Below are 24,673 nucleotides of genomic sequence, written 5' to 3'. Positions count from 1 at the left end.
ATAAAATCTTTAAAAAAGCTTATTAAAAAAAAAAACAACACAAACTTTGGTTACTATAAGAAATTTCCATAAAAGAAACATGAGCCAACAGGTATCCAATTGCTAAGAAAGGCCACCAGATAATGTTCCACATTAATTTCTTATGCCACTAAGAAATTTTGGATTAGGTTTTCAGGTTTATCCCCTGCCACAAAAACTGTGTATAATGTAACTAAAGGCATATATCTGCAACAAAAGTAATTTTAAGATATTGTTACAAATAAATGAAATTGTATTAAAATAGTACAGATCAAATGGGTTCTACTAGTCAATCTAGGAAAAGAGTACCACTCTATTAAGTCTTAAGGGAAAACATAACAAAAAGGTACATTAATAGTTCAAATATATGTCATATGTTGTCATTCTTCCTATACCCCATCCCTCGTCTCCCAATCCACTATCAGAGCACTGATGAAGTTGAGGTCTCAGTGCAAATAAATGTGTGGGACTAGGTTCCTCCTCACCACCTTTTCAAACTGAATACACACACACAGTTCCCTTTTTTCTATCCCCCAACATATTCAAATTTCTTAAATTTAAGTCAACACTAAAGGTTCTTATTAGCAAAACAAACCAAATGTGTTCAAGCACCCAGACACAAAAAAGAGGACAGTTCTTCCTCTCTGGATTTCAGAGGTAGAGCTTGACTGTATGAATGAGATTTATACGGCAGTGTTGGGAGGAAAAGGTCACTCCTACTCTGTATTCATGTTTCAGGGGAGAGATGGAGAGGAAGGACACTCCTGGCTTCTTTCTGCTCCCTTATTCATCTCCTCCACCTGAGGGGTTAAATTTTGGTGACAGACATTGCTGCCTAACAGCAGAGAAGATACAGTTTGCTCTGCCTTCCTAATAATATGAGGTTAGGTTTCCTCTGTACCCCTCTGCCTCCGACCCCCTAAGGAAAGGCCTGCTGTGCTAGTGACTAGCTGGATACATCAGGGGAAGGTTTAGAAGGCACACTGCAGCCAAAGGCATGTCTTTCAATCCAGATTTCATCAGCATAAAGCTGATGTTTTAAGGTCCCATTTGTCTGTGTCCTATGTTTTTTTTTTCCTACTGATTCCAAACTTAGAGAGGCTGATCAAGTATTATTTGCTGGTTCTCCCCAAACTCCAAAAGTCGAGTTTTTAGAAGCTGAAAGTATCTTATGGCTTCAGATACAGTGGAGATTTTAAAAACTATTTTTCTAGTTTGGGTGTTTTGGCTTTTGTGTTTTTTTCCCCCCCCCATTCTGTGATAACATGTTGTCTAAAGAACAGGAAATGGTAGTGGTAATCCATCTTTTCTCCATTAAGTTCATTCTCTTATGCCCAATCAACACTATGTTCACACACACAACTATATACACACACAGAAACATAAACACACCATCTTCCATTCTCTCCTCTAATCTGTGTCCGCTTTTTTCAGCAAAAATAAAATGAGAAAATCTGCTGTACCAGCTAAGAAACAGCATTAGGTGAGAAGTAGCAGTTCCGTGTTTCCATATCACTGAAAACATAAAAAAGAAAAAGAGGCACACCAAGAAAAAAACTGATGTGGGGATTAGAGAGAGAAAAAGGAAAAAAAAAAAAAAAGGCCTAGCCATTTTTCTCAGTGGCTTTTATAATAAATGTTGGTGAATGATTCTTGCTTATTAATACTAATATTTGCTTTCACATATCTGTGTATCTGAGTCCGTTTCATTTTTCCAAGATTTCATTTCTTTTACCACACACAAAGAGTTACATATAATAAAACAATCAGACCACTTGCCTACTACACCATATTAAGGATAAAGCTAACCAAAAAGGGGCAAAACTTAACACCATGATTTCTAAAGTAGCAGCATCTCCAGGGCTTCAGTCTTCAAGAACTGCCAAACCCATGTAAACATGACAAAACCATGTAAATTCCATAGTTTTTCAGACTATGGAATTTGACACTTATAGAAAACTGGGACTGCCTAAGTCATCAACCTTCTTATTGCCAACAATGTCAGCTCCAGGAAAAAATAAATCACTCTTTTTGCCTAACATTTACACCTATATGACTATTTTAACTTTTTAGATTAAATTCTAATCATCACTTAAATGGGGTTGTACATAAAAAGGGGTTAAAATGCTTTTCCGAACAGTTAAGAATCCAACTTCAATCAAGAGTAAAATCAGGGGCGCCTGGGTGGCTCAGTCGTTAAGCGTCTGCCTTCGGCTCAGGTCATGGTCCCAGGGTCCTGGGATCGAGCCCCGCATCGGGCTCCCTGCTCCGCAGGAAGCCTGCTTCTCCCTCTCCTACTCCCCCTGCTTGTGTTCCCTCTCTCGCTGTATCTCTCTCTGTCAAATAAATAAAATCTTTAAAAAAAAAAAAAAAAGAGTAAAATCAGTTAGGGGCGCCTGGGTGGCTCAGTCATTAAGTATCTGCCTTCGGCTCAGATCATGATCCCAGGATCCTGGGATAGAGCCCCGCATCGGGCTCCCTGCTCTGCAGGAAGCCTGCTTCTCCCTCTCCCACTCCCCCTGCTTGTGTTCCCTCTCTCACTGCATCTCTCTCTGTAAAATAAATAAAATCTTAAAAAAAAAAAAAAGAGTAAAATCAGTTAAAAAACAAAACAATACTAGAAATCATGACCTGATCTTCGAACTCCGTCTCAGTAGAAACTGGACTGCTGAAAACACAAGAACTTCCTGGACTTTGTACTTAAGTTTCCCTGAAGCATAACAGAAGGCCAAAAAGAAAACATTATCTAGTGATCATGGAATGCCACAGTTGACTACATAATTAATTCAAAGAAGGAGAAGTACTGTCTCTTTAAAATTCAGTACTTTGGCTACCCTTGAGTATTTTGGATTAAAGATCTGGCATGAAGATTACTTACATTCTTTCCAAACCTCAATCATTTTTCACTTGAAAAGACTTTCAGCTGACTGTATGCAAAAAAAGTACTTTTTCTGCCAGATAACGAAGGCTTTTTTTTAATTCCAAGAATTTTCTTTTTTGGGCTTTTTCTGGATCTTCTCTTTGTTGTTATTACAAATTGTAAAAATAAAAAAATACAGAATTTTTATTTAACATACACTGCTAAACTAACCTACATATTCTCAGAGATTGTAACTATCAAAAAGGGACAGGATTCAGTATAACTTACTCTTTGTCAAAACACACACACACACACACAGAATTTCAAGGCTGAAAGTAAAGGTTGTAATTTTTTTGTTGTTAAGTATTTTAGGGCTGCTAGGGACTATAGAGAGTAACTAGGTCAAAGGTTCTTCATCACGAATCAATGAACCTACATGAATGAGCTAGAGGAGGTCCACAGCCTCCTCAAACTGCCTGCACAATTGGAAGTAAACGATGTGCTTATGTAAATTTTTCTTGGGCAGTTGTCTATAACTTCCATCAAATTCTCAAAGTATTCAATGTGCCACCACCACCACACCGGGAAAGCTTATAAAATCACTTGCAAAAGTCACATCACTAGAGACCTGAGCCAGGTCTCTTGAAGAGTTCCTCTTCTTTCTTTCTTTTTAAAGAACATTTTTTAAAAAAATTTTTTATTGTTATGTTAATCACCATACATTACACATCATTAGTTTTTGATGTAGTGTTCCATGATTCATTGTTTGTGTATAACACCCAGTGCTCCATGCAGAACGTGACCTCTTTAATACCCATCACCTCTTCTTTCTAACCACACTTAACTTGTTTATGTCCTTCACAGAACGATTAACATGTAAGAGCTTCATAACTATTCCTATTCCCTTTCATTCTACACAAAAATGCTTTTTGATACTCATTTAAAGTTCAAAAATAAAATTATTTTCTTCTTTCTCCTATGTTCATGTCAGCAAGTCACCTTATTATATCTTATTTCTTGTTTAAGCAAATATTTATTTTTTAAGTAATCTGGGGCTCGAACTCATGACCCCAAGATCAAGAGTAGCATGCTTTACCAACTGAGCCAGCAATAATAAGTTTTGGGCAATATCTTACTAATAGAGATCTTTTTATTCTTTTGTTGCACAGACAGAACAAAATAGAATACAATTAAGGGGAAAAGAAAAAAACTTAAAAACATTTTTGCTTTTGTGCTACATACTAATTACATGTCTTGAATGCCTCATGAAGAAAATCTCCATCTCTCTACACCCAATGTAGTACCTAAGACATTCAGAGGGAAGATAGAAACCACCAGAAGAAGAAAAGAGGAAGAGTATAGGAAAGAACTTTTAGAACAAGAACATGAGCAGTAACAAGGAACAACACATTAGCAAAATATGAGAAAGGTATTCCAATCACCAGGAGGTAATCTATCTTTTAACCTAAAAGAAAGTTGGGAAAGAAAGGCAAGAAAACGATTGATGATGATGAGCAAAGCTAATCACATTTATGAATACGTTTCCATTTATGCCTCTTGCATAAACAAAAAGAAATGTTAGTGTTTTTGTTTACAATAAAAATATAATATATTCATATATATTTAATCTTCAATAATGGATACAGGGTTTCTTTTTGGAGTGATAAAAATGTTCAAAACTGATTGTGGTGATGGTTGTACAATTCTGTGAATATACTAAAAACCACTGAATTGTATACTTTAAGTGGATCAGTTATGTAGTGTGTGAATTATACCAAAATAAAGCATTATTTAAGTGAAAAAATAAAAAAGTGACAATATTTAAAAATAAAAGCAAAAAGAAAAGTGGGGTTTATCCCAGGAATGCAAGGCTCATTCAATACTTGAAAGTCAATCTAAAGATTATGTAAATTTTTCTTGGGCAGTTGTATCAGCAGTCTAAAGAAGAAAAACCGTATTAGCAGTCTAAAGAAGAAAAACCACATGATTATATCAACTGATACACTGGACAATATCCTAAGGCCATTCTTGACCAAAGGAAAAAAAAAAAAAAACCCCACAGAAAATTAGGAATAGAATGGAAGTCCCTTAGCCTGGTTAAGGGCATCTTAAAACACACACACACACACACACACACACACACACACACACACACACCCTTATTGCTAACATCATACTAAACTGTGAAAGATCAAAAATTTTGGAGATTAGAACAAAATAAAGATGACCACTCTCATCACTCCCATTCAAAATCATACTGAAAGTCCTAGCCAGTGTAATAAGATAAGAAAAGTAAGTCTTATAGATTGAGAAGGAAAAAAAAAAATTTCCCTATTTGTACAAAACATCATCTATATAAACAATCCCATGGGATACATAAAGAACTCCTAGAACTAATAAATACATTTAGCTTGATTATAGGATGTAAGGCAAACGTCAATCATATTTCCATATACTAGCAGTGAATACCTGAAAACTAAAATTTTTAAAAGTATATCATTTAGGGCGCCTGGCGGGCTCAGTCGTTAATGTCTGCCTTTGGCTCAGGTCATGGTCCCAGGGTCTTGGGATCAAGTCTCACGTCAGGCTCCCTGCTCTGCGGGAAGCCTGCTTCTCCCTCTCCCACTCCCCCTGTTTGTGTTCCCTCTCTGGCTGTGTCTCTCTCTGTCAAATAAATTTTAAAAAATCTTTAAAAAAAGTATATCATTTACAGTATCTCCAATATTAAGTATTTACATATAAATATAACAAAACATGAGCAGGATGTATATGCTGAAAAATATAAAACACTGATGAAGGAAATCAAACAAGACCATAATAAATGAAGACCTGCTGTATTCAAGGAACAGAAAATTCAACATACTAAAAATGTCAATTCTTCCCAAGTTAATAAGGATTATCTGTAGATACAGACAAGCAGATTCTAAAATTGATATGGAAAGGCAAAGTAAATAGCCAAAACAATTTTGAAAATTTATTTAGTTGTTATCTTCTGCATTTGAATACAAGCTCTATGATGTTATCACTGTATTAGACTGTGAGCTCTGTGTTCATCATTGTATCCCTAGTGCTGTGCTTAGCACACATGAATGAAAGTTTACTAATTTGGGCAGCTATAGAGAAAAAAAATCACTTCTATTCCTAGTTGTCTTAGTCCATTTAGGATGCTATAACAAAATACTATAGATTTGGTAGCTTATAAACAACAGAAGCTTATTTCCTACAGTTCTGGAAGCTGGGAAGTCAAAGATCAAGGCACTGGCAGATTCAGTGTCTGGTGAGAGCCTCCTTCCTGTTCACAGACTGTCTTTTGATTGTATCCTCACATGGTGGAAAGGATGAGAGAGCTCTCTGAGACCTCTTTTATAAGGGCATTAATCCCATTCATGAGGGCTCCACTCTCATGACCTAAGCACGTCCCAAAGTCCCCAACTCCAAATACTCTCACACTGGGGATTAGGTTTCCAACATACGATGGGGGAGCACATGACAAAGATTCAGTCCTATAGCATTAGTCTAATAGAGGAGTGCAGTCTAGTGAGCCATTATTTCTATGAACCCTTCTCTTAGGAGCCACTTCTTGCATCACTCTCTTCTAATACTTTCCACTTTCTATCATCTATACTGATCTGAATGCAACTTTTAAACTATAAATGCATTGAGAACAGGATTGTATAACATTCACAACGCCCTGCATATAAGCTATGTAAAACTAAAACACTCAGTAAATATTTTTTAAACTAACACAAAATGAAAATTGGCCGTTTTTCTTCTGATGTAAGTTCTACAAGTTTCACCACATGTATAGATTTGCATAACTACAACCACAATTGAGATATACAACAGTTCCATCATCCCAAAAAACTCCATCATGTTACCTCTTTGTAATCACCCTCTCCCCTGACTCCTGTAAAGTACTGGAATGAACCTGAAGATACACTTACAAGGCAGACTCAGTGCCCGAGAAGTAAATCTTGCCTCTCCCATCTCATGCTCCCTGCTAGTATCACATCATAGCATTTCAGTTTATGTCTGCAATGTGATCATCGCTGACTTTACCAGAAAGGCCTTATTCTAGTTCCTTCCTTTCCTGGAATATAGTTGGTGTACAAATATGCTTGCTGAATGAGCAAGGGAGGGTCCAGACAAACAGAAATTAGAGAGGAGAATGTTAAAGAACTCATTCTGGCTAGAATAAACTATAAAGTACAAACAGGAAAGAATAGAGCATTTCATTTCCTTGCCCTCAAACCCTCAATAGTCCCTAATATTTACGGAAAATTTTTAATTCTTATCCTAGTACTAAAAGCTTTTCATAACTTGAACCCAAATTATCTGTCCAACATTAGTTCCTACTACTCTTGCCACAACTAAGAGATATGTATGTGACTTTAGCATACCTGCAACCCACTCCCACTTCTTTGTGCATTTGCCCCAATCCCTACTGAAGCAGTAGCCCAATATGGCTGTATTTGTATCTTATGACCTTGCCCTTCAGAACAAATTCATTCATAGGCTGAGACAATCAGATTCCCAGGATTTTTTTGGGGGGGGTGGGCAGCAAAGCAAGGTTTATTGAGTGATAGTACAAAGCTCCCAAGGAAGGAGGGGACCTGAAGGGGTTGCCCCCCCTTTTTTTTTTGGTCCCAGGATTTTTAAATAGGAAACTTAGAGACTGAGTGAGTTGAAGGCTGGTAGATGCTTGAACTGATAAATCAAGTAGAGCTGGGAAAGCTACACAGGGCTTTTGCAGGTGGAAACCATGCACTGAACAACCAGGAGACAGAAAGATGAGAAAAACCATCTCTTGAAAAGTGGAGAAACCACTGTTCCCAGCACTCTATAGCCCAGGTATATTTTAATTTCTATTTTCAAAATATAAGATGCCTACTACACGCCTACAATAAACGTTCCTTCATTTAAGGTAGCTTAGGTGGGCTTCTGTTCCTTAAAATTACGGACACTAACCCTAACATCTTAGCCAAACTCTATATCCTTTTCCACACATTCTGTACTTTCCTGCCTCTATGCTCTATATAGCTTATATACACATTTTATTTCTATTAAAGGATAAACTAAGTTGGTTACACATACTTAGAACTGTAATATAGCCAATCTAAAGAGCTTATTTACTTGAGAGAGAGAAAGAGCGTGTGTGCACCTGCAAGCAGGGGGAGGGGCAGAGGGAGAGGGAAAGAGAGAGAGAGAGAGAATCTCAAGCAGACTCCACACCGAGCACGGGAGCCCCACATAGGGCTTGATCTCACAATCCTGAAATCATGACCTGAGCCAAAATCAAGAATCAGATGTTTAACTGACTGAGCCACCCAGGCACCCCAAATATAGCCAATCTAAAAAGTTCGTACTTTTGTGCATCAAATGATACTATTAAGAAAGTATAAAGACAAGCCATAGAATACGAGAAAATATTTCCAAATTATATAACTGATAAAGGGCTAGTATTCAGAATATATAAAGAACTCATAACTCGGGCGCCTGGGTGGCTCAGATGGTTAAGCGTCTGCCTTCGGCTCAGGTCATGATCCCGGGGTCCTGGGATCGAGTCCCGCATCGGGCTTCCCGCTCCTTGGGAGCCTGCTTCTCCTTCTGTTTCTCTCTGTCTCTCATGAATAAATAAATAAAATCTTTAAAAAAAAAAAAAAAAAGAACTCATAACTCAACAAAAATACAGACAGCCCAATTAAAAATGGGCAAAGATATGAATAAACATTTCTCCAAAACAGATACACAAATATCTAACAAGCACATGAAAAGATGCTCAACATCATTAGTCATTAGGGAAATTCAAATTAAGACTACAGTGAGATACCACTCCATACCCACTAGGATGGCTATAACTAGGGGAAAAAAAGGAAAATTATAGGTGCTGAAGAGGATGTGCAAAATGTGGAATCCTTGTACATTGCTGGTGCGAATGTAAAATGGTGCAGGTACTGTGGAAAACAACTGGTGGTTCTCTAGTAAGTTAAACATTATCATATTCAGTACTGTAAAGTACTGGAATGAACCTGAAGATACACTTACAAGGCAGACTCAGTGCCCGAGAAGTAAATCTTGCCTCTCCCATCTCATGCTCCCTGCTAGTATCACATCATAGCATTTCAGTTTATGTCTGCAATGTGATCATCGCTGACTTTACCATCGCTGACAATTCCACTCCTAGGCCTAATAGCCAAAATAACTTGAGAGGTATTAAAAAAAAAAAACTTGTTTATACACAAATGTTCATGGCAGTAGTATTCATAAAATCCAAAAACTGAAAACAACCCAAATAACTGTCTGTCAATGGATTAGTGGATAAAAAATTCTGGTATGGCCACACAATGGAATACTATTCAGCCATCAAAAGTAGAACGGTACTGATACATGCTACAACGTGGACGAACCTTGAAAACATTATGCTAAGTGAAAGACACAAAAGGCCATGTATTGTATGATTTCATTTACACAGAACATCCAGAATATGCAAACCCACTGAAACAGGACACAGATCAGTGGTTGCCAGGGGCTTGGGGGGGAGATGGGAGTGCAGTAACTGCTAATGGGTATGGAAGTTCCTTTTGGAGCAATGAAATGTCTTGGAACTAGACAGTGGTGATGACTATAAACACCATGAATGCATTAAATGTCACTAATGGTAAATTTTCTATGTATTTTACCATAATAAAAAATGTTAAGAGGTTTCTAAAACTGAACTTCCAATTATCAATTTTTAAAACATGGTCACCAGTTTAATTAAGCCTAGACCCATATCTTTAAGTAGTAATAAGTATGCCAAACCAAAAACCATGTCTAAACCACACAACTTTATAAAGTAAGAACTATTTCAAGGAAATTCACTTTTATTTTTTTTTCTGGCAGTGTTTGGAATTAAATACATTGCACAGAAAACTAAATCCCACTGGTTAAGGCTTTTTAAACAAGATACAAAAATGACTGTTTATATCAAAAGCTGTTTTTAAGCTTTATCAAATCTAAAATGAAGGCTAATATTATTAAAAACTTTGGTGATGGCAAACAAATGTTTTTTAGTATAGATTTGTAAGAATGAATAAGAATGAACAAAATGACAAAAGATGAATGTGTTTGCTATTAATAAAGGATCAAAAATACAAGACAGAGTGCAAGAAAAAGCCAGATAAATCTACTTCTACTGAAATTGAGAATAATTTGTTTTGCTAATCAGAAAAGCTGAAGAAGGGGCATCTAGGTGGCTCAATCGGTTAAGTGTCCGGCTCTTGATTTTCACTCAGGTCATGATCTCAGGGTCATGAGATCGAGCCTTGCATCAGGCTCCACACTGGGCATGGAGCCTGCTTAAGTCTCTCTCTCCCTCTCCTTCTGCCCTCCCCCTGCATGTGCACACACTCTCTCTCCCTCTCTCTCTCTCAAAAAAAAAAGAAAAGCTGAAGAAAATTATTTATTTCCCAAGTGGAAAAAACATAAAGGGTATTTCAAAACTTGCAACATCATTAAGGCAACATTTACCATACAGAGTTCAATATTTCCTTTACATTATGACACTGCCAGTTACAGATGCTATATTTTCCCATAATCTATATAAAAGTTAGTCCTTTAGGGGCACCTGGGTAGTGCAGTCCGTAAAGCGACTGACTCTTGGTTTTGGCTCAGGTCGTGATCTCAGGGTGGTGAGATCCAGCCCTATGTTGGGCTCCATGCTGAGCACGGAGTCTGCTTGAGATTCTCTCTTCTTCTCCCTCTGCCCCTCCCTCTTGTGTGCACCACACTCGCTCTCTCTCCCTCAAAATAAATCAATCTTAAAAAAAAAAGTCCTTTAAACATGGACTGTTTTTGCAAACACAGTGGTAAGTAACAAAAGAGTTTTAGGCTCCACCAAAATTAAACTGATATTGCCAGATCTACCCAAGATGACCAAATTTAAGGGTGGCAGACACCAAGTCTCTGACTTTATTTAATCCTTTAAAAGAATATGAAGGTGAAATCATTTATGCTGGTTTGTACAAACCACAACTATTTACGTATTATGTCTAACTATTTGCCTGGGGACAAATCTATTATAACTAAGATATTATTTAAAGTACTTCTTATAGTTAATGTACAACTGAACTTGTTTAGTTGGCTTCCTAATGTGTTTCAGCTTTGATCCCCTCCAACATTCAGTTTTTTAGCCCTATCTTACACTGGCCAAACGGATTTCTCTCCTACAGAAACATCTCCCCAAAGACAGGTACCAAAATAGTTTGAGAAATACTTTTTTTTTAAAAAAGATTTTATTTATTTATTTGAGACAGAAAGAATGAGAGAGAGAGCGCGCACATGAGAGGGAGGAGGGTCAGAGCGAGAAGCAGACTCCCCGCCGAGCAGGGAGCCCGATGCGGGACTCGATCCCGGGACTCCAGGATCATGACCTGAGCCGAAGGCAGTCGCTCTAACCGACTGAGCCACCCAGGCATCCCAGGGAAATGATACTTTTAAAGTAACAAGTGGAGAGCCTCCCAGAGTGATCACTTCAAAGGTTCCAGACATTTAGTTATATTACATTCTTGTACCTTTTTAAAGGCTGTAGCCCAAAAAACCTTTGTGTTCCTATTACATACAAGGCCCTATGTTTCTCTGCAGGACAAAAAAGACATGTTCCCTATCTCCAGGGAGTTTGGAAGTCTCAAGACTTTGTGTTTACCTCATTCAATCCCTGAAATGGCTGAAGTGTATACTGCCAGCATCCACTTTTATGAAGCGATGTACAGAACATGTGCACTGAATGTAAAGACTTGATTTTACAACAACTTAACACTAGCAGGGTTTTCCCTGAAGTTGTTTCCTTTCTGATTCATGACAGCAAAACAACCAGCCTAACAGCTATTCTGGCTCTTTTCCCCCCTCATCAAATTCCTTAAAAAACATGGCAGACATATAATTTTTCATATGACTCTCCATTTTCATGTCATCCCACTTCCCTCAAAACAAAAATCAGATTCAAGGTTTTTCTCCATTAAAGCTTCACAAAAAGGCATCTGGTATAAGCATATGTCACTCAATTTGTTAGTGATTCCTTCTGAAAAGGACTGAATATAATGTTATTTACATCAACTACCAGATATCACACTTTAATAGACCGACAAGCACCCATAAACTACCACAGTGTATCCAAGCCTGGTTTCACAAGTCCCAAATCATCTGCCACAAGAGTCATTGTTCTAAATTGCAATTCTGCGGGGTACCTGGGTGGTTCAGTCAGTTAGGCATCAGACCCTTCATCTAAGCTCAAGTCTTGATCATGGGGTCCTGAGTTCAAGCCCCACATTGGGCTTCACGCTGGGTGTGGAGCCTACCTAAATTACAAAAAAAAAAAAAAAAAAAAGCAATTCTGAGCACACTGCCCTTGTTTTCAGAGCCTGGCAGGGGAACCGGGGTGGCTCAGTTGGTTAAGCGTCCGGCTCAGGTCATGATCCCAGGGTCCTGGGATCCAGCCCGGTGTGCAGCTCTCTGCTCAGTGGGGGGTCTGCTTCTCCCTCTGCCCTTCCCCCAGTGCTTGTGCTTGCTCTCTCTAATAAATCAAATCCTAAAAAAAAAAAAGCCCATCAAAGGTCCTGTGTACTGCCACCCCTCGTGGAATCAGTTTAAATTGCTTAGTTCTGTCATACAAACTCCCTCACAACTTAGCCCCAACTTTTTGCCTTCAGATTTTGACACTGCCTCACCTGCCCTAAGGGCAGTCATACTGAGCATCTGCAGTCCCAAGTGCTGTGCTATTTCATGCATAAATCATGGTACTCAGTCAGCCTCATTCCAATCCCAACTGTTCTGGTGTTAGTAAAACACAAAGCATTTTTGTTTCATCTTCCGTGAAGAGTTCCCTAACTTCCTACCCCAAAGTTAATCACTCCTTCAGTGCTACTGATGCATCCTGTATCTTCTTTTATAACACTAATCAGGTAATACAGTGTAAGTACTGATTTATGTGACTTCCCCATCTTAAGTTTAATACTCTTTTTCTCATTGTTTAATATTATTTAATTTCCTTAGTACCTCATATACATAATAGGGCTCAAAAGCGTTTGTTTGAATAACTAAATGGTAAGAAAATTGCAAACTAACTCATAAGAACTGTGTATGCTTAGGTCAGAAGGTCCAAAAACAAAAAAGAGGCTCAGAAGCAATCTTTAAATTTCTGAAGGGTGATTATGTAAAAAAACAAACTTGTTCTTTGTGGCTCTAAAAGGCAAATTAGGACTAGAAACATTACAAAGAAATACACTGTTTTCCACATAAAGAACCTTCTAACAATTAATACCCTCAATAGGCTGCCTTGAGGAAATTGACCTCCTTGTTAGTGAAAGAATTCAAGCAGAGGCTAAACAATATCCATCAGGTGCCTAAACTCTCTAAGAATACAGAGGAAAACACAGCTCTAGGGTGGTGGTGGTGGTTGCTGGTTTGTTTTGCTGACCTTTTTGCTCAGGCCTGACCTAGAAGTACTTCTTGAACTGATGGCATGCGATACAACTTATCTTCCAGTAGCATAGTTGAAATCCCTCTAGTGATCAAGGTATTATGATGTTTCCATTACACAGACAACTAAATCAAAAGATTGTATTTTGGTGGTCTCTTAGAACAAAACAATCTTATCTCTTCATTAAATATATAGCTAGTTATTACTTTATTTGGGAAAATGTAATAGTGGTTATCTTCTAAAATTGTTCCTTTCTGCAGTATAATTCTCAGTTATTTGTACGCCCAATTTTGAAATTTAATTGCTATCCTAGGTATTCTTGACAGTATTAATGCATTTCTGGGAGTATATCACAAAGATCGCTATTATTCTCTGGTTGTATGTTCAATTATTGTGCTGGTTACCTTATATAATAATTACCTATCAAAAACTGTATTAGTCTTTGATAACAAATTTTGGTTCCCAACACCCAATTGTGAATCACAACAAATCTCTGTTTCCAAACAACACCCAGGATTTCAATCTCTTCAATCCTAGGTAGTATCAATGAGGCTAAAAAGTCAATCCAACAGGGTGTCAAGGGCCATGTAACAAAAAAAAAGAGCATTACATTTTATCACTTACGTTTTTTTTTTTTTTAAGATTTTATTTATTTATTTGTCAGAGAGAGAGAGAACACAAGCAGGGGGAGCAGCAGGCAGAGGGAGAAGCAGGCTCCCTGCTGAGCAAGGAGCCTGAATGCGGGACCCAATCCCAGGATCCCAGGATCATGACCTGAGCCAAAGGCAGACGCTTAACCAACTGAGCCACACAGGCGTCCCTATCACTTACATTTTAAAAACCTACATTTTATCACTCTTCAAAAATACAGAAACTGCTCAGTTGAGATCTTTTACTGACTTAAAACTTCAATAGTTTACTTCAGAACTTAAATTTAAAACTACACAATATATCTTCCTGCTAATGAGCAATTAATTTTCTCCTTATGGGTGAGAGGGATTTTAATTCTGTTTGCTAGACTTACCATGGTGCTTGCAGAAAATTCTCCTTTTAACAATGAAACTCAAGGAAGAACACATTGCATAAAATAGTACTTTTTAATATCTGAATCTGTCATACTAGCACCTAAACTTTTAGAACCTAAATTAAACCATATATATATATACACACATATATATATACATACACACACACACAAACACATATATAGGTTATTTTACATTATATACATTATATCATATATGTACTATATATATTAACCTAAGGTATATTATATATATTAGGTAATTACAGGTTATATATATATAAAATCTATCATTAAAAAATATTTCTGCTGCACAATATGACCTCTTAAGACGCCATGAGAGGATGAGGACATTAGGGAAGTTAAGAGGGAGACACAGCAGATATCTTTAAGACAAGAAGTTGCCAGAAACCTCTACAAAGGCACTGAGGTAAGCAGGGCAGAAAAATAAATATGGGGATAATCTGTAGTAATACTCTGAAGCCTAGCAGCCAAAGTACAGAGCTAACTTCCAGCTAACATGTATTCTCCTCAGCAATTTTTCTCTGTAGAAACATCTTCCAACTCATTCTCTTAACAGCTTTTCCTGTCTCTAACTTTAGCTTCACACTCTCCAATTTTCTTTATCTATTTCCTTACCACCTTAACTGAAATAGTATGGAAACAACATATTTATCCTTAGTAGTTTTATATTTCCTGTCCTGCTTTTCAAAAGCAAATAAGAGCATTTTCTAAAGACAAGGAAATGGACCCTCCCCTCAAGCCTCTAGAGAAGAACGTAGTCCTGCTGACACCGTGATTTTAGCCCATTGAGACATATGTTAGACTTCTAACCTACAGAGCTATCAGATAATGAATTCCTATTTTTTAAGCCAAAAAAAGATGAGTATTTTCTGTTTTTCTTACAAAAAAATTTAAATTTATAGTCTCTGAGTACCTTTTTCTTGGGACAATAAAAGTATTTCCCCTACTTGACTAGAAGATGACTATAGACAGTCTAGATGAAAACCAGATTTGGAAACTGTAAATAATTCCCAGTGTATGATGGGTAGTTATACATTACAGTATTTGCAAAAATATGAGAAAATAGCACATAATTTGATTTCAAAACTATCATGTTCAGTTCCAAACTCAGAATGTTTTAATCTCCGTGGGGTTAGAAACAGGCAGATGGAAATATTTTCTAGCCAATAATGTATCTCAAAATAAAATTCAAATTAAAAAGAAAGTGAAAAGCCAAATTCAAAGGTAAATTTAAACACATTACCAAGTTCACTCTCAAACTAGCTCTAACTAGGAACGTAACTTGTAGCTTGGTTTCCTAAGGTAAACTTCTCTTAATTGCAGGAAAGAGCCTGCTGAAAACCCAGACAGTCACATGGGTTTCCCTCTCTTCTTTTGGCCACAGAAATAAGAAGTCCAAGAAAGGCTGAAGCAGCAAATTCTACAGGGGAATAAGCCATGTTCAATCTGCAGGATTTTTTCTTAAAGGCCTGGAAAAGAGTTACAACTAGCAGCAGAAGGAACGAAAATTAACACCTTTTTTGATAAGCTATAAATAAGGAGAGGTAAAGTTATGTCTCCAGGTTAAAGAGATCTGAGTAAAATTTTAAAAGTTAAAGCTTTTCACAGAATAGGCAAGCATGACTATCTACACAGCATAAAATAAAAGTAAAAGACCCTTCCTAATAAAAAGGAAACTAAGATTTAATCAGGCAGAGATAACTTCTCAACCTAGTGAAAGTTAGCAAAATACTTCTACATTTGTATTTACCCCTGTTCTCTACTGTACCTGTACTTACACTCACCAATTACAGAGGACCTACATATGACCCAATTTTAAATCAATAAGGTAATATGAGTTATAAATGAATGTTGTACCTTCTTTCAGTTATTATCTGAGGACACCTGCCTATCAACAATTATTTCAGTAATTATACGCTGGGAACCACCTGCATCAGAATCACGGGGGGGGGGGGTCCTTGTTAAATACTTGGTTTCCTGCTGGCCCCACCCAAGATCTAGTGAATCAAAAAAGGAGGGGGAGCTCAAGAAATCTGCATTCTTTTTTTTTTTTTTTAAGATTTTATTTATTTATTTGACAGAGAGAGACACAGCGAGAGAGGGAACACAAGCAGGGTCCTGGGATCATGACCTGAGCCGAAGGCAGTCGCTTAACCAACTGAGCCACCCAGGCGCCCAAGAAATCTGCATTCTTAACAACTCCTCCCTCCAGGTAATTTTAAACACTAAAGTTTAAGAATTATTGCAGTAGGGTCCAAGCAACTATCAATCAGAACTACCTGGGGACAACTCAGGGTAGCTGGCAGAGTTCCTAGGAAGAAATAAGCTGCCTCAAAAAGGACTGACTTTCCCCTTCCCAATATACTTGGAGACGCGTAACAGATGTGTCACCTCAAAAATCTCCAAATGTTTCCACTCTTCCCAAAGCTTTCCCACCACAACATAGTAACTTTGAAATGTATGAGTGAGCCAAGCTAAACATTTCATGAATTTAAACTAAAAAACTGGCTTTGCCTGTCTATAAGTTCCTTAAAACAATAAAAGATACAAATATTTTAATCCTTCTCAACATTCCCTCCTTTCAGTTCCTTCTCAGATTTGCTTTTTAGTCAAAGCTTCAAGACTTGGAAATTTTAGATGATAACGTTATAGTCCATTTTAATTCCCATACAATTCCGAATACCAATTATAAATCTACTACAAATTTTTACCAATAAAAATCTACTACACAAATTGTGTAATGTTTCTTCAGGTAGTACACAAAAAATCCATTCATCTCTTCCTTTCTTTAAACCAATGGATTTCAGTAATGAAGCTGGGGAAGGGACTGCGGCTGTCATACTGAAGTTTGAATAATAACATTTGAACCTTCACTACATGCCAGATAAGAAATACAACACACTTAGAACATTATCTCATGGACAATCTCATGAGGTGGGTATCACCATTATCCTTACTTTATGGATGAGTTGCCTAAGATTTAGAGGGGTCAAGTAACTAGTGCAGAATTATACAGCTAGGAAAGCTAATTCGACCAAGGCAGTCTAACTCCAGAACCAGCACTTTTAACACTACACTATCCTGTATTTTGAATATGCCATCTGCCAAAAAGGCAAGTCCCCTGAATCTAAAAAGGTAGGAGTTGTGGATTCTGGAGAATTTCATTTTTAAAAATGTGCTTTCAGGTGATTTTGAAGTATAACAAAAGTTTGGAATTATTGCACGAAGGCTACTAGTTAGCCAAAGTGGAACCCTGGCAATCTTTGAGATATAACTCATGGTCCGGAAGTTAAGGTCTCAAATTCCACCGCATTGATTAACTACAATTTACTTATCCTATTTTCTCTCCTACTCCAAAGAGATATAAGAAAAAAAAAATCTAGAATTTTCTAATTAGAACTGCTGGTCTATACTATCTATATATAAAAAACTAAACAAAGATTACTGATGTTCAGCATGATTATTCTGGGGCAGAGTCAGACCTTTACTAAAAGAAATGTGCAAGGTAGAATTTATTTTTTTTCCATTGAGGCGTTTTATTTGCACATATGTATTACATCCCTAGGAAAAAAAATCCCAGGATTTTCCCTCCTGTGTTTTCCACTTCCACTTCCTTCTTCATGGTCCATGATGCCAGCTGAGGTTGTCAGTACAATGAAACCAAACTGGGGGGACCAGAGCCGATTATTCTGCCATTTTTCTAGATCTTTGAGTTGTACATCAAATCTGGGGCTGATTATTCCACACTTGTTTAACCTACCCATGAGGTTCACAACAATTTTCCCAGCTCTGTGATCATCAGTGATTTCAAATTCGCCGGTGTAACCATGCTGCATCATCAGAGTTAGAAACCAGATGATGACTTTGGAGCATGGCCTGTGAGAACCTGGCATTTGCCTCTCTTTTCAGCTTTGTAAATGCTCTTGAGAGCATCTACCAGGACATTCATGCACACCATTATGGAGGCACAGAAAGATGGTGGAAAGAGTTGCAAGGTAGAATTTAGAGTTGGAGATATTTCTGTCTCTGGCAACTTTCTCATTTTACAGGTGAAACAAACATCCTGTTTTTAAAAGCACCATCTTTAACTCAGTTCACATTTGTAATATTTAGCTGGCAAAATTTTGAGGTCCACAATAGTATTGCAAGAAAATCATGTAACATATTATCACAGGATATTGGAGCTGGAAAGAACTCTGAATCTCCTAATTTCACAGATAAGGAAACTGAAGTGACAAATTTAGTTATTTGCCCAAGGTCACACAATTATTTAATGGCAGAAGAAGCTACCCAGGACAAAAACCAAATTTCTTATCTCTCAAGTCAATAGTATTTTTACTACACCAAAAATTATGTTTTTGTTTGTAAACTTCTCATGATTCGTAGAAATCAGTGTATTAGCTTCAAGCCCTAGGAATCAGTTGTTTTTGTTTTTTTTTAAGATTTTATTTATTTGAGAGAGAGAGAGACAGTGAGAGAGTACAAGAGAGGAGGAGAAGGAGAAGCAGGCCCCCCGCAGAACAAGGGGCCTGACGAGGGACTCTATCCCAGGACCCTGGGATCATGACCTGAGCTGAAGACAGATGCTTAACTGACTGAGCCACCCAGGCGTCCCTTTGCTCTAGTTCTGATTCTTTTATTCAATCACTATCTGACTATGGGCAAATAATTGTAAAATAAAAATAAATCCTACCCTTAGTAGGTCATGGGAGTATTTCCAGAATTAGAAAACACATATCAATATAACTTTGGAAAAACGTGAAATTATGTAGAATTAAGATATGCTTTCATAATTTTTTCTAGAGGCAAATTAGTAGGTACTGTTTGTTAAATACTGCCCCGAATAGTCTGAACTGAAAAGCCTTGAAAATCAATGCCCTCGGTCCACCTGAAGAACAACTCATTACCATGTCTAACTCAATTCCAATATTAAATTAATACCACCTTACTAGGTGATGTCTAGCAAAGAAAAGGTTTCTCTGATTAACAGCACTGTTGATTTTCCATAGGATATTAAACGATGAATAAAGTGATCCCTGAAGTCCCTTCTACTTTAAACATTTCTTATTGTACATAAAACACAACTGCTCCCCAAATAAAAATCTTTTAGTCAATATCTCTATGCTAAATAAAGTGTGAAGTTTAATTAATAGCAATGTACAAATGCTGGTTTCTTACTTGTGTTAAATGTACTACAGTAATGTGATATTAACAATAGGGGAACGGGGTGAGGAATATACTAGAATTCTCTACTATCTTTGCAACTTTTCTGTAAATCTAAAACTAGCCTAAAATAAAAAGTATTTAAAAAATAAAGTAAATCTTGGGCGCCTGGGTGGCTCAGTTGGTTAAGCGACTGCCTTCGGCTCAGGTCATGATCCTGGAGTCCCGGGATCGAGTCCCGCATCGGGCTTCCTGCTCAGCAGGGAGTCTGCTTCTCCCTCTGACCCTCCTCCCTCTCATGCTCTCTGTCTCTCATTCTCTCTCGCAAATAAATAAAATCTTTAAAAAAAAAAAATTAAATTAAAAAAATAATAAAATAAAGTAAATCTCTATGCCCACTTTTAATAGTTCAGAAAATTTCTACCAAACAAGTAACTCCAAGTTAATACTGGAGTAAGAGTCTGCCTTGTTATTGGGATCTAGTGTTAAAAATGTTAATTTAATTTAGCACTTCAAAATAATATTTGAGCACTTAAAATTATCTTAGTCTCGGGGTCCCTGGGTAGCTCAGTCGGTTAAGTGTCTGACTCTTGATTTCAGCTCAGGTCCTGATCTCACAGTTGTGAGATTGAGCCCCATGTCAGCTCTGTGCTGGGCCTGGCACCTGCATAAGATTCTCTCTTTCCCTCTTCCACTGCCCACCCCCCCCACTATCTTAAAATTATCTTAGTTTCAGAAAAATTGGAGTTCCCCAGTATTTTCTACCTGATTTATATTTAGATTATCACATTTCTAACCATCCACCCTAAAACCACAAATTTCTAAGGTAACATCCTTAAACCAGAGCTGGATTTCAGTGGTTTAGCGTTTTGTGTTTTAAGAAAACACTGGATAGAGTGGGGGAGGGGAGCGAGTATCAGACACAGGGAACAAATACAAAAGGCTCTTGAGCCATTAGCTCCTCAATCTAATATAATGGGTAGCTTCACAACACTCTAAAATCTTAAAAAGAGCCTTATTTTTATTCTAGAGCAATGAATTGCGTATTATTTTCAGCTTTTCTAAAAATTTCAAATATTTTAATTATATAAGTAATGTTAAAGGAGTTTCATTAATGATATAGAAAAGAGTATTTTCACATATTTTTAATTTCTTGCAGTAACAAAAATGTAATATTTAGATCAAGATATTCCTTCATTCTCCTTACAAATAACTATACCACACCTATATTAAATGCTTGATTTGGGGAGCTATAAAAATCTTTTAAAACTTATCAGAAATTTGATATTTTGCCTCTTCTTTATTGAAATGTTGAAAAAGGAATTTTTTGAGAAATAGGTTTTTATTTTATTTTATTTTAGTTGGTTGGGAGGAATACACGCTGTGCAACAAATAAGGGAGCCCTATCTGACAGAAGTCTATGATGGTTCAGTCAGGTGAATTATGATTTTGCCAACTAGTGTAAATTTTAAGTGGAAAAAGGAATGTGGTTGATTTTGTTGTTTCTGAGAACAATAAAGAAAAATTGCATGGGACGTCTGAGTGGTTCAATCGGCTAAGTGTCTGACTCTTGATCTCAGCTCAGGTCTTGATCTAGGGGTGGTGAGTTCAAGTCCCACGTTGGGTGTGGAGCCTACATAATAAAATAAAAAATTTAAAAAAAGGAAAAGAAATCACTAAAAGAGCCTTTAGTCTTCCTTATTCTGCCTAACTATAATAAAAGAGTTCTGTGAAAATAATCTTTTACCACAACGTTTAGTAAGTTTCAGAAGTCAGTAATTATAGAAAAAGCTACATGGATCTGTATGTTTCATAATCTATGTCAATTCTCTTTTTAATACTTTCTTTTCTACCTTAGCTATGCCCTTTAAGGCTACCAAATTCTCATGATTCACATGAAGACTTTGTAAAAAAAAAAAAAAAAAAATTATCAGCAACAGATACCTGTGTGTTTCTAAATAACAGTACCTTGCCAGTGCAATCTAAACAAAACTCAAAAGTATTAAATGGCTTAAAAAAATACATCTGTAAAGGGTGTACCTATCCAAAAAATAAATCTTTCTAGTTTGAAAAAAATTAAGACATGAATTTGCTTGAAGGACCCATAAAAATAATTTAAATTTATTTTATTTTTGAAAGAGTAATAAACAGATCCTTAAAGAACGAAGGCTAGTCTGGAAACACAAGATTTTTTTTTTTTTTAAGTTTTCATCTCCTCCTTCTTACTGCTAAGTTGGTGACAGTGGGGGTAGTGTACCCACCTAGTATTTTATTTTTTTAAGATTTACTTATTTATTTGAGAGAGAGAGAGAGAATACACGAGCAGTGGAGGGGCAGAGGGGGAGGGAGAGAATCTCAAGCAGACTCCCCAATGAGCAAGGAGCTGGATCTCACAATCCTCAGATCATGACCTGAGCAGAAACCAAGAGTACAAGCTCAAATGACTGAGCCACCTAGGCGCTCCCCACCTAGCATTTTAGAACATTTATGGACAGGAAAAGACCACGGATCTGAGGGAATATTACTTCTGGGGCTCCCAAGGTCAAGTCACCATTCACAGAGAGATGCCCATGTGAAGCTGAGGCAAGCCCCCAACAGGGAATGAACTAGAACTCACCTCATCTGGAAGAGAAGGAAAGTAGGAGATGGAGAGCAATCCCATCCTCGACCAAATTCCTTTAGCTCCTACAGAATTTCTACCCTACTCAATGAAGCTTCTGTCAATGATGTGTCTTAACTGAAGATAACTTTGTAGTAATAGATAAACCACTGTAAAATGTTCCCCTCTCTTAAGTTAAAACAAACATGAAACTATTCCTTAAAAGTATTTCTGTTACAGACTTTTGCCAGGTTAAGATAGAGAAAGGAAGTAGAAAGAAGGGAAAGATGGAGGATAATCAGGTGGGAGAGAAAAAAGCCACAGGTGATTATAAATTGTGATCGAATGTTAACCTGGTCTGAAAATCAGGAATCCTGGTTTCTAATTCCAGCTCTGCCATCAGCTACCTAAAATACCTCATGTAGACAGTGAATTTCCTCATCAAAAAATGAAGTGGCAGTAGGTAGCAGTTGCACCCAAGAAGGAGAATACATCCTAGAACAAGATATCCCCAAAGGGATTCCTCATCTGGAGCTTCAGAGTTAAGAATGACAATTGTACACACAAAGGGAAAAGAAAAAAAACAAAAAAACCCCTCATAGGTTGTCAAGGCAAAGGAAATTTCTGACCATTCTGCCCAAGGATGGGAGATTTCTTCAAAATTACTTGGGGTACCTGGGTGGCTCAGTCAGTTGATCTCTTGATCTCAGCTCAGGTCTTGATCTCAGGGTCATGAGTTCAAACCCCGAACTGGCTTACTAACAAAAAAACAAAACTACACTACCTAGAGAATAGTGAAGAGGAAGAGTCTATAAAAGTTGCCAATTCAACACAAACTGAGCAAGGTTCTCAATACCACCGCTAGATACTGTAGACTCAGAGATGAATATCATAGTCTCTGCCTTTAAGGAGTTTTGAATCCAGTTAAGGTTTTGGTTAAATGCTAAAAGAAAAATTGTGCCTCTGTGCCCTTTCCCAAGTATGTTATACAAAGAAGCAATTGACACCTAGAATCTTGACATTCAGATGTCAATTAAAAAATGAGGCTCAGAGAAATTAACTTCTGGTACCTGTTTACTGACTCGAAATCGAGTGCTCTGATACACATGATTAATGTAGCTATATGAATATCAGCTAGTTATATTAACTGAAATCCTATTAGTCTATAGATTAAGAAAAAAATTTTAATTATATCAAAATTCCTTCCTACTGTTAATATGAAAAACCTCTTATAATAGATTTGCTTTGCTATTGTTCATAATTTGCAATGCATAAAAATGTATCTGTCTTCAAACTTAATACCTACTAGCCTGCACTCCACTGTCCAAATCATCTCTGTTCCCAATGGTGGCACAAGCAGGTATTCTGGGTACAGTGACTGAATTAGCAATCTCCAAAGCCCCTTCCAGGTCTAAAATTGCCTGACACCTGACATCAAAACATAACCAAAAAACACCCAAAGTTCACAAATGTATGAACTTAGCTCACCTTGCAAATTTTAAAATACTGCCACTATAGGGGCGCCTGGGTGGCTCACATGGTTAGGTGTCTGCCTTGGGCTCAGGTCATGATCCCAGGGTCCTGGGATGGAGCCCCACATTGGGCTCCTGGCTCAACGGGGATCCTGCTTCTCCCTCTCCCTTAGCCTCTCCCCCTGCTCATGCTCTATCTCTGTGTCTCAAATGAATCAATAAAAAAATCTTTAAAAAAAAATATTGCTACTCTAAGCTTTAAGTATATTTTTGTATATTTTTGCAACTATAGGCACAAATACAGATCTCACTACTATATATTTTGTCCCACCAGTAACACAAAATTAGAATTTCCCAATCTTGATGTAAACAACTTTATAAATTTTTGTAAATTCATACAAGGGAAAATAAGCGATAATAAAATAGAAAAAGAAATAATTACAATCAGAAAACTGTGACTGTGTCTACAAAAATGCACACAGATTGTATAATCCTCTAAAACTGGAGCTGCATAATTTGTTTCTTTCGTTTCTATCAAGACCCCTGAAAAGGAAACAAAAACACAGGAGAACTCTGAAAAGGAGAGTTTACAAGTTGGGAATACTCTCCTATTTGCCTAGAGATTACAAGAAAAAAAAAAAAAGCGTATCAAGCAAGATCTGACTCCGGGAAAATTGGCATTTCATTAATGTGCAATAGGATGAGCATTTTATCCCTTATCAAACCCTTTTCCGAAATCTGTAATGTCCAGCACCATAACTTGATTTCAAGAATGGCAGGTCAAAACACAAATACAATGGCACCAAAAATTAAAAAGTTGCTGAAAAAAGTGTAGGCCTATTTAGAAGAAGTAGAGAAGAGGGATTTTCTAGATAAAGCGCCATAGTAATTTGGCTTTAAGGGCTGGGATCAAATTCTAAACTCGAAACTGACTGCATTTTAATAAAGGCCATTGAAACAGTTAAACACTATGAAACACAATCACTTCTAATTTCAAGAATTCCCAAGCCACCTGAATGGGTTTAGACCCCACACAAATAGTCATCTCTGCAAAATG

At 37.1% G+C, this 24,673-nt stretch overlaps 1 protein-coding gene across 1 annotated transcript in view; it reads right to left on the bottom strand.

Annotated features, from left to right (window-relative positions):
- Positions 1-24,673, bottom strand: part of TBC1D12 (TBC1 domain family member 12) — a 98,476-nt gene that overhangs the window by 72,379 nt on the left and 1,424 nt on the right. The gene's annotated exons all lie outside the window — the stretch shown is intronic.

This window comes from Neomonachus schauinslandi, chromosome 6 (genome assembly GCF_002201575.2).
Source record: "Neomonachus schauinslandi chromosome 6, ASM220157v2, whole genome shotgun sequence".
NCBI lineage: Eukaryota > Metazoa > Chordata > Mammalia > Carnivora > Phocidae > Neomonachus > Neomonachus schauinslandi.
This window is presented reverse-complemented; position numbering and strand designations above follow the sequence as displayed.